General features: G+C 40.5%; 1 pseudogene; it reads right to left on the reverse strand.

The window, feature by feature from the left end:
• Window positions 1-16,425: 16,425 nt before the first annotated feature.
• On the reverse strand, window positions 16,426-16,960 carry LOC112981589 (vesicle-associated membrane protein-associated protein B/C-like; annotated as a pseudogene).
• Window positions 16,961-17,673: the final 713 nt, after the last annotated feature.

The raw sequence follows: 17,673 nt of genomic DNA on the forward strand, positions 1-17,673 counted from the left end.
TGATGCTTCACAGTTAGACTACATCTCTCGTGATGAACAGTGGTCATTCACTGTTAATGAGTTGCTACAATACTCAAGGGAAAGAAGATGTAAGTTCACGTACCTGCAAAAAAGCAAGTTGATGGGCTTTGGGTTAGGAAGTTTTGTTGTGATTCTGAGAAAGGGAAACATTTGCTTTTCTGTGATTAAGTCTGCAAAACTAATTGTCCATTCCCTGGAAACTTCCCTCTCCCTCACTGCAGAAAGGACTCTCTTACTTTGCCTGCAAGGTGCAAGTGTGTTTTGTGTGGACCCTTTATATCTGTACTCTAAAATTTAAAAGCACTCTTTTTTGTACTAAAACACATATAAAGTGTACGAGGTATGGATGCTCTAGCTCTATAAATACATAAAGATCACAGAAGTGTCATCCAAACTTGCAACCATTTATTGGCTATACAGAAGAGAGTGGCTTCTATAAATGATGAGTGAAATAAGGTTTATTACCCTTCCTGGAACCAATTCAGTGCGTAGAGAATGTGTGCAGGGAACAAGCAGTGAGGAAGACATGATGCCTGAGCAGAATCAGAGACATATTTTTAGTTGCAGCCAAGATGAGAATGAAGCCAAATCAGTCATCGCAAACCCAGACAACTTCAGGCTAGAGTTCTGATTCCAGCCAGTTTCTAAAAATAACATGAAAGCTGTGGTGAAAACTGATAAAAGCTTGGAAATAGCAAGCTACAGCTGGTCTCTGGGCTTGATTCACTGCTGTATTAAGGCCCTTTTAAACATCTCTGGCAGGGCAAAGGGTCTTTAAAGTGAGTGTGAATTATGCAGTTAAATAGTTACAGCTGATTTATCATAGCTTGCACTGCTATATAGGGTTACGGAAATCAGTATTCTCTAGTCCTATTTTCCTGAACTGCACAGCTCTAAGGAATCTGAGTGTTTGTAGGATATTAATAGTTAGAATACACAGAGTGCAGCATAATATTGGAATCTCAAGCCTGAAGGAAAAGCTCATATTTCTCAGTATAAAAGGCTTTAATATTGTATATCAATATTTAAATTAAAATATTTGTTATTGAATACAAATTGAAAATGTGATAGGCGCCACATAGGCTAGCATGGAACTCAGGATGGTGCAGCCCATAGAAGAGGAGTTTGTTCAGGGGTGCTCCCGAAGAGTTTAGAAATCCTGAGTGTATCATGGCCAGAGTCACCATGCTGTGGGGTTACTGTAGCCCTCCAATGACCCATGAGTGCTGAGCGAACCTAGTCAGCAAAGGAAAGGTGACACTGTAGACTAACACCGTAAACATCTAGATACTGTGGAACTTTGCACTGGGTTATCTGTTGAATATGCATACCGTTATCTATTGAATATGCATACTGTTATCTGTTGACCATCCTGTTGACCATCCTGTTGACCATACTGTTATCGGCTGAGGCCATCGGTTCTGTTGTGTGACTGTGCTCTGGCATTGTTCAAATGGATAAAGAACTAAGTGCAGGAAGGATAAAAGAAAGACACATACCTCTGTGTGGGCTTGGACTCACTGTTGGCTAGTCTATAGACCCAACAACTCATCCACCTGTGGGGACACCCTTGATGCTGATTGCCAGGGAGAACCTGAATCATCCTGACACAGCTGTGGTGAGAACAATCCAGGGAAAACTATACTGGAGAGGTGGCCCATAAGGACAAGGAATGGGCAAGAACAGTCATTGTAATGTGCATCCGTGGCTTAACTGTAGAGCTCCGATATGTATATATCTTTAGTTCTGTTATATTTCTGGCTTTACTGTATTTTTTAGCTTTGTTATATTTGCAGACCGTCTGGTGTTAATTGTTTAGTGTTGTCCAGCCTCAATCATATGCGTAGAACCACTCAGCTCTAATAAAGTCTTATACTTGACAAATGATGATCTCTCATGTGAGACTTATCCCAGAATCTGAAAGAATCCCAGACGCCCCTCCATTCGTGCATCACAAAATATTGAAAGCATTTTTAGACCCTCTTCTAGTAGGCTTCTGTATCTGGCTACAATAATAGTATAAGTATGTAAAATTCAAAAAATATATCATACTGTTCAAAGAGCTGTTATTTAAAGCTAGAAAAGTAAAAGCCTAAAGTTCACTCTGTAAATACAATCTAATTAAATGATTTCACCTTAGTTCTAACAACATTATGCAAAATGCTCAGACAATGTTTTTCTTTGGGTTCCACCTAATCCAGCTGAATCTGCTTTAAATAGCTATAACTGGTGATTTTCTAGATCAAGGGTCTTACTCAGATCAATGGCAGTAGCTTGTGTATATTGATTACTATCCATGCCTATGAAAATATCATTTGTTACCTCGGGAATGATAGTGCAATGAACAAGCTAACTCCAAATTGGAATGGGATCAATGTGTTGCATGTAGATAAAAAGAAGCATGTTACCTGAGAGAGCATCAATTTTTCATGGACTATGGACAAAAAACAAAAGAAAAAGAAATTCACTAAGTCAGACAATTACTAAGGTCCTGTATTTTCTTGTAGCAGAAGTATGAATCAAGTTCATTTTTCAGTCACAGAGAAGGATGAAATTCTCTAAACTGTGATGAAATATATGGGGCATATCCATTAAAAATACTTGCTATGGTATTACAATCATAATGTTTTAGAAACATAGACTAGTGTATCATCTTATAATAAGTACTCATGGACAGACATGCTAGGCCTGTTAGGGGTGAACAGAAGATGGGCATAAGCATCTCAAATATCTTCAGGCCTCTAGGAGAAGCTCACTTCTCCCCTTTTCCTCAGACATGTGAAATTAGGAATAAAGTATAGACTTGAAATCATGTTCACAAACTTGCTTCTTTGCAAGCATGTGTTTCACTGTATTTCTTCACTTATCCTGGGCCTGACACCAAAGTGGATTGGCAGAGCATGGCTGACTAGCTGTGTGATAAAAGAAAGATTTAATCCATAATTAAGTAGTCCTTATCGCAGTTTCAAGGAAGATGATCAGTTCTACACTGGAAAGGGACATGAAGGACACTGTAGGCAGAACTGTGATGCTGAGGAATTGTCAGGAGTACAGAGTAATCCAGAGGTAGAAGAAATGGACGTGCCAAGCAAAGATGACCCTGGAGCTGCAGTGGAGGCTAAGTATCTCAGCAGAGAGGTCTGCCCCAGGATCCAGGGTGGTCTTATACTTGACACAGAAGAGTCCCCAGCTTGTTGTGTAATGGAAGGGGAGGAGGGAGAAGAGAGACCTCCTTTACCTCTGCAACGATCTGATGGAAGCACCACAAAGGCAAAATCTGTAGTGTTTTGGTACTGTGGCCTTTTGACTTTTTTGGTTGTCCTTTTTGATACACAGATGGTAAACATCTACGTCTTAGGCTATCTATATTAGGAGAGTCAAAAGAAGATAACTCTTCCTTCTTTTCCACTGAGTTGATTTATTCATGTTAACCTTTGAGCTGTACAATAATTTCACACAGTTTCATGTTGTGATGCTGAGAAATGTATGGCAAATAGTGGCAAAAGATCTGGTTTTTGATTTTAGCAGGAGTATCAATTTTTCCCTCCAAATAGAAGAGGGAAGGGAAGTGAAAAGGGCAGGGAAGGCAAGGCAAGGCACTTGATTTATACATTCTCTGAACCAAAGGTACAAGGTAAAAAAGAAAATCTTTTATAAATTTCACATATCTTATTTGCTCCTGGATTTTGGAGCTTGAATTGTGGTGTTCAAATAGTTGGGAGTTTGTACGATATCAATGAAGTTATAGGTGTTACTAAAATCAGATCATGTTGCATAGTTTTCAGTCATATTAGCTTGATGAATTTCAACCCTGTGAGCTGACATAATCTGAACAGCCTGTACTTCTTCCTCAGATCTGTTTTTAGCAGTGACAGAGTAACTACAGAATGCAGCTTTTCTACTTTACTAGTGAAGACTACCACATCGCCACAGAACTTGCAGATTGTTCATTGCTACTTCAAATAAATCTCCACAGTGTTACTCCTCTAAAATACTTTTTGGATGGATGAAACAAGCCAACTGCACTGATCCACTCATATAAAAGCTTGGGAAGTTGAAAACACAGGTGCTTCTGTGGCTCATAGAATTTATAGCTTAAAGCAGATAAGTTAGCTCCCATGTTAACCCTTTATTTGTTTAAAAAAATGAAGAATATCATAAAAACAACCCATATGGCAGAATCTGGCATCTTGACATGTTGAAGGAGTGAGAGCTTCATCAATAGAGAAAGGAGTGTTGCTATTAGTCTGCTAAACTCAATTCATGCTGTTTTCTGCTTCTGCAGCTGTTGCTTTTCCTTTGCTTCCAAACATTAGACAACTACTAGCTTTCTGCTTTATTTCAAGCAAGATGATTAAACCTAGACACTGGCTAGCTTGCAAAAAGCAAAGGCTGTCTCAGAGAACTAGCACCCTTATTATATAGTTCAGATTTTAAATCAAAATTAACAAATAAGACTATCATACTGTGATATATGAACCATAGGGCAATTTTTACATATGTAAACACTGATTAGCATTTCATTTCAATTTGTTAATTTAATTAGGTATTTTCAGAAAATTTAAGTATTGTTTGAGTATAACTCCTGTATTTAAACCTTTTATATGAAGGTCACATGAGCAAATCTTGTTTTGCCAGGTGGACTGTCTACAGTGTACAGAGTCTTGATAAAAACCAGCTGCAACTGCCTGATACTGGTTAAGACTCAAAAATCAGGCTGTGCAAACAAATATATCTTGGCCCTAGATACTTGTCACATCTGCCAACAATTAGTTATATATCAGGACTAGAAAGGGGCACAGGATAAACAAGATCTTATTTCAGAATAAGGAAATAAACAAGGAGCTCAGCATCATTATTCATCAAATGGGTGTGGAATTGCCTAACTTGTAGGCTTAGGTTCAAAACTGTCAATCCTTGAGGTTTAGCTAAAAGTATTAGGTAACAAAAGATCCGATAGACAAATACTTTGCAGATGCTCTGGGAGCATATCATCCCACCTGTTTGACCCTTCAAGAGTGCTACCCAAACACTCAGCTGGGGTACTGATGGGGGACAGATGCGAGGGGTGAATTGGCTTTGGTAGCAAGAAGTGCTATTCCTAAAGAGCTTCTCACTACTATTGTTAGAATTTCTAGGTGTCAGAGAGGCTGACCTGGTGACATTAAAATTCAAGATACCTGTCTATTCAGAATAAAGTAAGAATTTAAAACAAATGAAGACTTGAGTTTTGGATTCAAAGGTTGGTTTTAAACCAAAGTGTTTTATAAGGATTGAAGCAGGGAGGAAAGCTGATACTCAGTGAAAATAGTGAGGTTTCCTGGCTTGCAAAATTAAGTTGCTGTGAAGAAACCATGAATCCTGACTCTTCATCTTACAGGCAAACTGTTCCAAGTTTTGAAGATTTTCCAAAAACATTTTGACCTGTTTCTGGAAAGCAACAAAATGAAACAATGTTGAGTTTCTGTAACAATGAATCATTTAATGACAGTAAAATTGACAAATAATAGGCCATGTTTACTATCTAGACAAAGCAAGTCTTTCTGATATCATGTTTCACTTGAAAGATTGTATTCAATTAAAATCAAAGCAGAAAGGAATTTTATTACGTGCATGTAATGTGGGATATGATATAATGACCTTCATTCAAACTCCCAGTCATTAAAACTCTCTAACTGGTGACCAGGGAGGACTTCAAATTCAGGTCCAACAGCTGCAAAATATGAGTAAAAGCTATAGCTTAATTGAATCAGTGATTCGAAATCTTAATACACAAACGGCATGAGAAGATCAGGCATGTGGAAAAAGAAGTTTTCACTCTAATATATTGCATTTTATTTTGAATAATTCTTCAGCTCAGTTATGCTGGGTAAAACATAGTAAGAAACAGCACCCTGTCAGTTCTCTCTGATACCCCACTTTTAGTCTCTCTAATGAACCCTCTGACGGCTGGCAATAGCAGTAACTTGCCAACAACAAAGAAAGAGCTACTGCTCTCTTGCGCAATGCAATTTCTGTGGTGGACCAGGTCCAGAGCTCCATTACACTAAAGCAAATCAAGAGTAAATATCCTTCTGAGGCCTGATCTGAATGGCATATGAGAAAATACATTTTTGTGTCTACAAAAGAGGAGTTAATGAGCATGTTTTTTTCATTACTGGATTGATAATGGCCATATAATCATGCATTCAAGGACCCTGATCTCATACTCCGCTGAAATCAGCTTCAAGATTTCCACTGATTCTGGCCAGCTTTCAGTCAGGCTTGCAGACAACAAAAAGAGTGAGGTGAGTAGGATATAAGCCATTTTTCTTAAGCTTTTGGGAAATCAATTTTATTCAGAGTATCTTGGAATTAGGACATAGGCCTTAAAGAAGCCTCAAAGATAGTTTCCTGTCCTTTTATATAATGACAGAGAATGCAGAAGATCATATTGACCCACTTAAAATGTGTGGGATAGGCAGGATTGAGGGTTGCAACCATCTTTTTTCGCTTGGATCATAAATAAGAATATGTCTTTTTCAATAATACTACAGAGAGGTCCAAATGGAAAACCAGGAAGCTTTTCTCCCAAACACAAGTTACAAATAGAGGGACATGATACTCATCCTTCACACCTCAGCTTGCTGTGTTCAAAGTCACAAGAAGCTGAAACAAAGTAGAAGCTGAATTCTAAGCTTACCTCATAATACCTTAAAACTCACATATATGCAATGAAATATTTTGCCTGAGTTAATTAAAATACCCTCTTTTCATCTTATTAGCTATATTTAACCAACTCAGTTGAAAGATGCTTAAAAAAATCAGAAATTGGAAAGGAACTCACTAAAAAGAGAATTGGCATTGTACTGATTTGAGTTTAATATGACTGTATTGATACAGTACAGAAAAATTACCACTTTGTTAGAAGTCATCTGTATACTTAACTACTATATGAATTCACCTTTGATGTAGTGGAATAGTATTTATATCAACTGTTAAGTATTACAAGGTAATAATAAGGTCCCTCCCTGTTCTGCTTCTAAACAGCTAGTTATTAGATGCACATGATATGACACAAGTCTTATGATTAGTGGCCCAAAAAGCTCCATGAATCTATTGTGACATGCCTCTCTAATGGCTCATCCCTATTCCAAGAAAATTGTTACTTTAGGAAAAGCCTAGACTAATTTGAATGGATTCTGAAGCCTAGTATTTCTCTCTACCCAATTAGAGAATTTGGACAATATTTGCAAGAAGCTTGGCACAGTATTTCTGTTGGGAAAACTTACATGGCTGAGCAACAATGTGCTTAGAAGCTGTCCCAAAACCTGAATGCCCTAGGGAAGTTCTTTTCTGACTTTCATGTCCTAAAACAAAGGTAATATTAGGAAAAAGAAGTGCATTACCCTATATTGCATGTGTCTATAGGAATGTGATCAGCTTTGTGTTCTGGACTTTCCTGATGCTTGCAAATACATAGAAGCATTTTTTAAATTTCAGATATTTCAGAATCACCAACTATTCTTTTATTCTGCAATCCAAATTCTGCTAGAAAAACGTGCTCAAGAATGGTGTAAGTATTCCTTTTAAAGTGCAGCCAGAATCCTAGAGTCCTATCATCTTTACTGTCAGGGCCACAACATTTTTCTATGCATTCAAAATGAGGAAGAAAGGAAAAAAGGAAGGAAGGGAAGGAGGAAGAGAGGGAGGAGAAGAAAGAGAGAAGAAGGGAAAGAAAAATAAAATGTTTCATGATACTTTTGCACTTTTTCCTAGCTACTGTGAAAAGACTGAATAGATTCAGCAGATTCTCTTCTGGGATCGTCTTTCTGAAAATTCATGTTATTATGAATGACACAAACAGAAAACAATTGCTAATATAGAGTCACTATATGATTTTAAATTTGAACAGTATTCCAGTAGCTTGTCCTCATAGGCAAGCTCAGGAAGTGTGGGCTAGATGAGTGGACAGTGAGGTGGATTGAGAACTAGCTGAATGGCAGAGCTCAGAGGGCTGTGATCAGTGGTGCAAAGTCTAGCTGGAGGCCTGTAGCTAGTGGTGTCCCCTGGGGGTCAATACTGGGTCCAATATAGTTCAGCTTATTCATCAGTGACTTGGATGAGGGAACAGAGTGCACTCTCAACAAGTTTGCTGATGATACAAAACTGGGAGGAGTGGCTGATACACCAGAGGGCTGTGCTGCCATTCCAAGGGACCTCGATAGCCTGGAGAGATTGGCAGAGGGGAACCTCATGAAGTTCAACAAAGGGAATTGCAGAGTCCTGTACCTAGGCAGGAATAACCTGATGAATGAGTACATGCTGGGGACTACCCTGCTGGAAAGCAGCTCTGAGGACAAGGACCTGGGAGTCCTGGTGGACAACAAGGTAACCATGAGCCAGCAATGTGCCCTTGTGGCCAAGAAGGGCAATGGTATCCTGGCGTGTATTAGGCAGAGTGTTGCCAGCAGGTCAAGGGAGGTAAACCTCCCCCTTTACTCAGCCCTGGTGAGGCTGCATCTGGAGTACTGTGTCCAGTTCTGGGCTCCCCAATACAAGAGAGACATGGAGCTACTGGAGCAAGTCCAGCATGGGGCTACTAAGATGATTAAGGGACTGGAGCATCTCTCGTATGAGGAAAGGCTGAGAGAGCTAGGACTGTTCAACCTCGAGAAGAGAAGACTGAGGGGGGATCTTATCGATGTATATAAGTATGTGAAGGGAGGATGTCAAGAGGATGGAGCCAGACTTTTCTCAGTGGTGCCCAGTGACAGAATGAGAGGCGATGGGCACAAACTGAAACACAGGAAGTTCTGTCTGAACATGAGGAAAAACTTCTTTACTGTGAGGGTGACCGAGCACTGGAACAAGTTGCCCAGAGGTTGTGGAGTGTTCATCCCTAGAGATATTCAAAAGCCATTTGCGAACAATCCTGGGCAAAGTGCTCTAGATGACCCCACTTGAGCACGGAGATTGGACTAGATGATCTCCAGAGGTCCCTCCCAACCTCAACCATCCTGTGGTTCTGTGAAAGGGATATTTCTCTGCATATCTATGTTTAGGGACCATGAAAGGTGCTTGACAGTGACTCTTAAAACTCTATAAAACTCTATTAATCTTAGCAAAAATTCATGCAGAAGCACACAATTCCCAAATAATCTTCCAACAATATGTTTTAGTCATATTTTGCAGGGACTTGAGACACTAGAAGCTGATGTCCATGCCCATCCACTTGTTTTTTCCCTTTGAATGAAATCCAAACATTGCCAGCTTCCAATTGTACCATATTAATTTTTGCCACGTGCCTATTTTATAAAGAAAATGCAATTGGCAAAGGTAGCCCTTTTCCTGCAAGCCACTCAAAAGCTTGATTTTTTTTAAGGGCTTTCAGTCTTCAGAGAGGTTTAGCCAGTTTCAGAAAGACAATTTAAATGGAAAAAATCCCTGAACTGTTACTACTTTTTTGAGCCAACATTTCTTTTTCCTTTCCAAGCTGTATATTTTTAAAAGGAACCAGAAGCATGACCAGCTGCAACTGCTATCTTATGCTGCACTGTAGCAAAGTTTGGTGTTGTTTTAGACAGTATTTTTATCCCAGTCTTGTAAGAAGGGAAAGCACCAGGGATACAGTCTAACTATATTACAAGTCTCCCTGCTGGATTATTTACAAATTTATCAGTCTGTATAGATGCTTATGACTCATCTGTCTCTGAGCATCCCTCTATAGCTCTTTAAAAAAGCAATGCCCCCCAATTTCTGTTATTCTTCCTTTTGAGTCTTGAAGCTGTTGGTAAGTGTATGTATCTATATTATTCAGTGTGTAAACTGATAATTTAATTAAGAGAAGCTGAGTTGAAAAAGGGAGTGAATTTTGTTCTAAAATTCATTACCTCCATGATTATTGTGAATGAATTCATAGGCTCAGTCATGATATCTTAACAGCTCAGTTGCCAAGGCTTCCATATCTCTCCTTGTAGAGCGAGAGCTTCGTTCCTAGGAGGAACGCAGAATCCCTCAGAAAACCATTGCAAATTCCTGGAGGACTCTGAGACTAAGACAAGCACCTATCTTTGAGTTTTGTTTTAGGATGGAGAGGGCCAGTAGGTAAAGTAGACCATCAGTCATGCTCACAGGGCCTAGCCATGCCTAAAAGATGGTCTGCTGCATTGTACAGCAAGAGACTCCTCTCGGAGGGTGCTGTTTTCTGTCTATCTCTTACAGGTTAGAAAAACAACAGAGTTATGCTTTGTCCTTCTCTATGGCAGGGTCTGCCTATAGTAACATGAGGTGCAAATTTCTCTTGCTAATAAACAGGATGTGTGTATTTGTGCAGTACCGTAAAAATCTGAATCGCCATCGATGCTGAGGATTCTGAGGCTAAGTAAAAGGCATATTACTGTACTAGTGGGGTGTGCCACCAATGAAGCAGATGTTTGCTACACATTTCTGTTTTGGTAACATCATCAGGCACAACAAGAAGAAAAAAATCTCTATGTAAAGAATGGAAAGCTTCCCCCACCCCCACCCCTTCACTGTCCAAACCACTTTTTCCTATTTAAATATGGGAAAGCAAAGCCCTGAATATATTATAAAAGAATATGCTGAAAGAAGATTAATAAAATGTGTGTCATCTTTTGCATTCATGGCTTCTATTACAGAGGGACCTGGGAAGCCTATAGTGCGCACCTCTGTCATCTTTTCCCTAGACATAAAATAGTAAGGAAGGCATAGATTAGAACTGAACATGCTTCGATTCTTGTCACTCGCATACAAATGTGTGTGGATGACATAGTACTGCTTAGAGTAAATCTGTTACAGAGATAACTCTCCTGCCTCATACTGATTTCAGTTCTACTTGTTACTAGTTTAGTGATAATAGATGGGTGTTAAATGGAAATAAGTCAAGGTCATGGTTTTGGACCATCAATGAAATTTATCAGCCTGAGTTCATCTTCCCACATCTTTTCTGACTTAGACTAAAACTTTTTTTTTCTTTTTCAGATGACTTCTGTGAAGAATTCTTATAGTATTCCAGTGGCATACTCCTGTATGATATCCAGAACCCCTTAATAGGGAAATTATAGTACCTGTCAAATTGATGTTCAAATGTGGCTGTGTTTCTGTGGGATAGTTTTCATTTTCTTTGTTATTTTTGTTTCCAATGGAAAAGACATATTTGTATCAAGTTGAGCTAAAGATATTTATTATCACAATATGTCATGTAAAACAGCCAGAATATATAAAGACTGATTATTGGCTGAATATTTTGCAATCAATTCACAGTTTCAGAATTAAACATCCTTTTTTCTCTTTTCAATCCATTGTTAAACCATTTGTAATAACCTTGTTTTGTGAAAAGCATATGCTGACAATTACCAGCGTGATAATGTATTATTAATGTAACTAAGCTCAAAACCAGTCACTTGTTCACCTCTTTCTTCAGCTGTGGGTTGCTTTATTTAGGACATGGGTGGAAACAGACTGCTGCACATCCAGCTCTCTGAAGCTGCCCACTGTAGTTTGGAAGCTGTGTGGCTTTTTCAGCCCAACACTGGGCCTGAGGTGATCATCTCTGCTGATAGGCACTTGGGCAGTGAAATGACTGTGTTTCACCTAGCCTTGTTGAAAAGGTAGTGATAGACATTCAAAGTTCATTGCTTCAGTTGTGCTAGTGAGTCAAAATGCTCATGGTTTTTAATTTGCCTTGTTTGTTCTGGACCTATCACCTCCTGTATGTCAGATTTTGGATTCAGTAAGTTTCATTCTGTTCTTCTACCTCATTAGCATAAGTGTGGAGCCATTTGACCAATCTGGAGCTTTCTTTCACAGACACAAGCTATAAAATTGTTCTATTTAATTCCTTTACTTTCTAAAAGACATTAAGGAGACTCTACATTTGGAAATTATACAAAATTCAGAGGTGTTGCAAATAACTGTGAAGGGAGAAGAATAATATGTGAAACATCAAATTTAGTAATATGCAGTGAAAATAAGTTCACATAGGTGAGAATCAAAGCAGAAGAATGCAAAATAACATATCATGAGAAAAAGATAGTTTGAAACAGAGATGTTCACCAGGAGGGTAATACTTGAAAAGTTGCTGTGTCATAAGGGCCTAATGTGAGATAGTATAGCAAACTGCCTGTGAACTTACAGTGTGGCATAATAGTGTAAAAAAAAAAAAAAAAATCCAAAGCATAGTTGTTGCAGTGAAACTATTTTGAAAGAGGAAAATCCTTATTTGCCATTTTGGGTCTGCAGAATATCTTGAGGCAAAGTCACTGTCTCTTGATAAGTATTTTATTCTATCCCAATTAAAATCTCAGAATTTCCACAAAAGAGGAACTTTTTATTATTCTACATAATGAAAGGAATAAAACACTTATGATTATTCTCTCTGCCAGCACGTGTGGATGCTGCTCTTGTGAGACTTTTTAACTGCTTTGTTTGCTTGTGCAGTAATGGTCTTATCAAGGATAGCTTGAAGATAAAAGACCTAGCTTATCATTTTCTAAAGTCTTGCCTGAATCAGCATAAAGCAGATTGTTTTAATGTTATTATCTTGGTGTTCTGAATGTGAGGTGCAATATGCAGTCAACCCAGCGCGATCCCCCTATAGTCTCTATATAGTATCCAAAAAATTTTAGAGATGACCTTATAGTATGGATTTGTTCATTTGAATTATTATTTTTTTCAATCCTAACAGGGAAAATGGTCTTGCCAGCTGATTTAGTCTGTCCAGATCTGATCAGATTTATAGCTGCAATCAGATGAGATATTTCCCTGACAGAAATAAAAGGGAATATTCCCCTTCAATATGATTCATTCAGGCCAGCAACGGGGAAGTTGAAATCGGGTGAGCAATAAAAAACGTCAAGCTGTTTCAAATGCAGAAGTCTATGAAAGAAATGATCAAAATGAGGTCACTGAATTATCTGATTCTGAAAACAATTTTATTTGTCTGCATGCACTGAAGCTTGAGGGTCATAGAGACTAAGATGAGAGCAGGAATGAATATGCCTGGAGACCATGAGAAGCACTTGAACTTGTAGCTGCTGTGATCTTTGATTTTGGAATATTCTCCTTGAAAGTGATACTTCAAGGACTGGCATCACAACTGCTAACCAAAATGATTGATTGTTTCTTTGACGAAATTCTGTTTATTTCTCCTCCCACAGGCATTACTTCTGAGAATTTTTTATGGGTCCTGTCAAGAATGCAGTTATTTGTGAAGCTTCTGTGGGTGCTGTGTACTCCAACTTGAACACTCACTGAGCAATGCTTTTTCTAGAGTATTACATAATCTGAAAAGCAGGGTGGAAAAAAATTGGATGTGAACTAAACACTCAAAAACCCCTATTTTCAGTCTTTTAATTCTTCATCAGTGCAAGTGAAAATGTCTGTCACAGTTGTCATGACTCACATACTCAATTATTTTTAAAATGGTGTGTGACTTCTGACATTGTGGCACTTTTGTGCTGCTATGAGTGGGTAGCTGGAAGAGAAATTGAACCACCTTTACTGAGTTTTAATTCCTAAGTTTTGATAAGCCACTTTCCTTTCCTGAATGCAGAAGCAATGTATCCTGAAAGGCAAAAGAATAAAAAGGCAATCTGAGCACATCATATGATAACTTTAACATTATTTATTACCTCACATTTGCCCTACCCTAGGAGACATCTTTCACTCATCTTTTATTCATCTAGAATCATGGTATCATAGGATCATAGGGTAATTCAGCTTGAAAGGGGCCTCGGGAGATCTCTAGGCCAACCTCCTGTCCTTATGGGGAAAAAGTCCTTCCTTATGTCTCATCCAGTGAGAACTTCTGTTGTATCATTTCTATGTCTGTTATTTCTCATCCTCCTGCTGTTTACTGCTCTAAAGAGCCTGGATCCTTCTTGTTATTGGAGGTGCTGGCACCTCATATGTACTGGCAAGCTGCTGTTTGGTCTGCTTGAAGCCACCTCCAGGCTGAACAAGCCCAGCTCCCTCAGCCTCTCTTCACAGGGCAAGCTCTCCTGTCCCCGACCAGCTGATGGCCTCTGCTGAATCACCCAAGTAAAACAACATCTTTTTTGTACTCAAGGGAACCCAAAACTGGATGTAAAAGTAGTCTAATGAGTATCAAGTAGAGGAGGCTAATCGCTTCCTTCGGCCTACTGCCAGTGCTCCTCTTAAGGCAGCCCAGGATGTGGCGGTCTGATTCACGGACTCCAATGTGCTGGATCAGAATCAACTTTATTCAAGCAAGCAAGCCCCTTATATAAGCTCTAGCCCGGATCGGTACTTTCCCTAAGGTCAAGTTCCCATCATCACTCCTTCTCACCCCGTGTGGCTACTACCTTATCTACATACTGCTATTTATTCCTCTCAAGGCTTTCGGCTCCTTAACTCTTTCTTGTGCAATCCCTTGCTGTCTGCCCCTACATCTCCCCATTTTTTATTTTCTAAACTAAATATTGCCAGTGCAGTGTGTATTTGTACAGCAAGTACTTGATGCAAAGCCCTTCGAGTCATTCTCTGCATAAGGCTTATTAAGCAGGGGAGATAGATAGCAAGGGCTAGAAATCTTAGCAAGATTACCAATCCACACGCCAGTACCTTCTTAACCCATGAACCCAAACCTAACGTCCAGTCCTATCCCTCAAAAGGGTTCCACTCTGATTCTATCTACAACTTATTAGTAAGGTTGCGTAGTCACGGTAAGCTTTTATGAATCGATATTGACCCTGCACGAGGCAGGCAAATATTGCCAGAAAATGTCCCGACATGGGCTCATCTTAACTGACTCTCAGTCCTTGTTTGGTGTTTCGAGGGATGCGTCAGCTATCTTAACTGGCTCTCAGTCTTCGTTTGGTGTTTCAAGGGATGCGTCAACAGGTCGAATCAGCCGTGCAGGCATCCAACAAGGCCCGTTACCTGTGGAGAGACAAGCATAACCTTTCCCCCACGTTGTTGTATACTGCTTCACTCCATCGACCCGTTTCCAGGTTCTTGTAGCAAACCCGAGGCTGTTCTCACCACATAGGGCATGAGAAATGCTTATTAACTGCACTTTGGTCCATATAACAGTTTAAGAGGTTGAGAACATATCAGGCTTTCCACAGCTGCTCATGTGGGGAGGCACCAGGGCTATTCCCCCTTTTTTGTTTTTCAAGCATGTCTTTTAGAGTACGATGGGTACGTTCCACTATTGCCTGGCCAGTTGGGGAACAGGGAATTCCGGTCACATGAATGACCCCCCAGATTTGAAGAAAAGCCCGCATTCGTCGTGCAGTGTATGCAGGACCATTGTCAGTTTTAATTAGAGTGGGAACCCCCATTGTGGTGAAACAGGCAAGCCAGTGACGACATACATCATGGCTTTTTTTCCCAACATGGGCAATAGCGACAATGTAATGGGAAAAGATATCTACAGAGACATGGACATATTTCAATCTTCTGAATAAGGGATAATGGGTAACGTCTGTCTGCCAGACATTTCAGGGTTGCAGGTCTCGAGGGTTGGTCCCTAAGTACGATGGTAATGGGGATACATTTTGGCAATCAGCGCAACTTCGAATAATGTTTCGGGCCTGGTCTCTTGTAATAAATTTTTTGTAGTGCTTTTGCATTTTGGTGAAAAAAAAGAAATCATGGGACAATTTAACCTGCTGATCAAAAGTCTCTTGCTGGGTTCCGCTAGGTTTTCCTTCTTTGTCAGGAATGGGCAATCCTCCTGACATAGTTGGACCAACATTTTTTTTTTTTTTTTAATCCCACACTCTCTTTCTCTCACTCTCTGGGAACCGCACTTACAGCACCCAAGTCTTTAACTGCTAGGACTGCTGTCCCTTCGCAGCGGGCGGCTTCATCAGCCGACGGGCACCCTGGCCGGTTCCCAGGCTACACACACTCGCACACACAGTACTGTTCACACTCACACCAGTCACAGTGACTCTAGACTTCTGTCTTACAGTCTTGCAGTGTGCCTTATGCTGATCAGGCTGTGCACTCCCCTTTCTGGCCGGACCAAGCTGGAACTTAAAACCCACTCAAACCCTGGGGATGGGACTCACACCCATCCCCTGGTACGCCTTACGGTGGCCAGCCTGTGTACCCCTTACAGTGCACTGTTACCAGACCAGAATTTAGAATTTAGGCAGGAATTTAAGACTCACCTTTTCGGTGCTGCTCGTTGCCAAAAATCCCAGGTGAACTCACCCAATGGTGCCAGATGATCGTTTGGAGACGAGAGGCCCTGACAGTGGTCGCCTAGGGTCCCACCTGGGTCACAAAACTGTTATGGAAATTAGGCTCGTCGGCCACCATAACAGGGCCTGACCCTAGGTTCCTGAAGAAAAGTTCAGAGCCAAATAAAAGCAAATTAAATAATTAAATTTTAATGACATGCTTGCAGTAATTACAGCTTGAGCTGGGTGCCTCTGAAGAGGGACTTATTGATTTAGACATTACAGAAGAATCTGTCTTTGTTGCAGTTGTAGATACAATCTCATTTCTATGTCATAAGGTGTATCATTTTCCGTTGGTAGCTCAAACACACACCTAAGTTTCAAATGCATGAGTTCTTCTGGTTTTGCCTCTTTCCATACTGCTTCCATATCTGAAGTATCAGCTGGAGCAAGCATAGACTGTTTCTTTTTTTTTTCATTTTTCTTTTTTCTTTCTTTCTTTTTTTTTTTTTAACCATAAACTTGTGTTTACTTTTCTCATTAGGATCATAGTCAAAAGGCTGTAGCATCACAGAAACATTAATTGATGCTTCTGCATCGATAATTGCACTGTTGGGTCTTACACAGTATCTACGTGGTGCTGTGGTCTTAACTTTGAAGCACACACTTCTGTCTGTAGGATTGCTGAGCTTCAGGTTTGTGGTGACAACATCTGTGAAAAGCTCTTTGAATCTGAGCTCGTGCTGCGGTTCGAGGCTGAGGCCCTGCTCTGCTTTTGCCATGTTCCTCCTCCTGCTGCTCTGCAGTGGCGGCACCAGGCAGAGAGAGGAAGGGCCGGGTGGGAGGGGAAGGAAGGCAGGAAGGAAAGGAGGGAGGGAAGAAGGCAGGCGGTGAGGGTCCCTGGCCAGTGTAGTCATGCCCCACCAAGCGGTCCTGGGGCAATGGATCCTTCCCAGAAGCTGGGTCAGTGTGGGGGTTGTGGGCAGTCTGCACTCACAGGCCGCCCCCTCTCTTGAGGGGGGGTGGTTCTGAAGGGGCTGTAAGATGGACACAGCAAGGTGCATTAAGAGGCGGATAGATGTCCAGCTCCTGTTCCGGATCAATTGGCCCTGGGACAAATGGATTGTCTGGGTCGTTTCCTGGGGAGTCCCGTCCACCCACCGCCCCCACCACCGTGTCACTTGACGGAGGTGCTGTGGGGGCTGCGAGTACCTCCGGTCCCTATGTTTTCTTCTTGCTATGCTCTTTCAGGGTCTCAAGCATGGTACGCCACAGGGCTAAAAGTCCTGCCGCCGTCTTATCGTTTCTTGTTGCCGTGTCCCAGAGCTTAACTCCGATCGAGTCCCATGTACTGAGGTTATAAATCATGCTAGAATTCACCTAGGGACAGTTCGAGTGTGCCCACACTAATAACATTGGGAGATCTTGGGGGGGGTATATCTCTACTGTGCTGTTTCAAAGTCTTTTGCATTACGTTTAGCACGGACCTATCTTG

The sequence above is a fragment of the Dromaius novaehollandiae genome, chromosome 1 (genome assembly GCF_036370855.1).
Source record: "Dromaius novaehollandiae isolate bDroNov1 chromosome 1, bDroNov1.hap1, whole genome shotgun sequence".
Classification (NCBI taxonomy): domain Eukaryota; kingdom Metazoa; phylum Chordata; class Aves; order Casuariiformes; family Dromaiidae; genus Dromaius; species Dromaius novaehollandiae.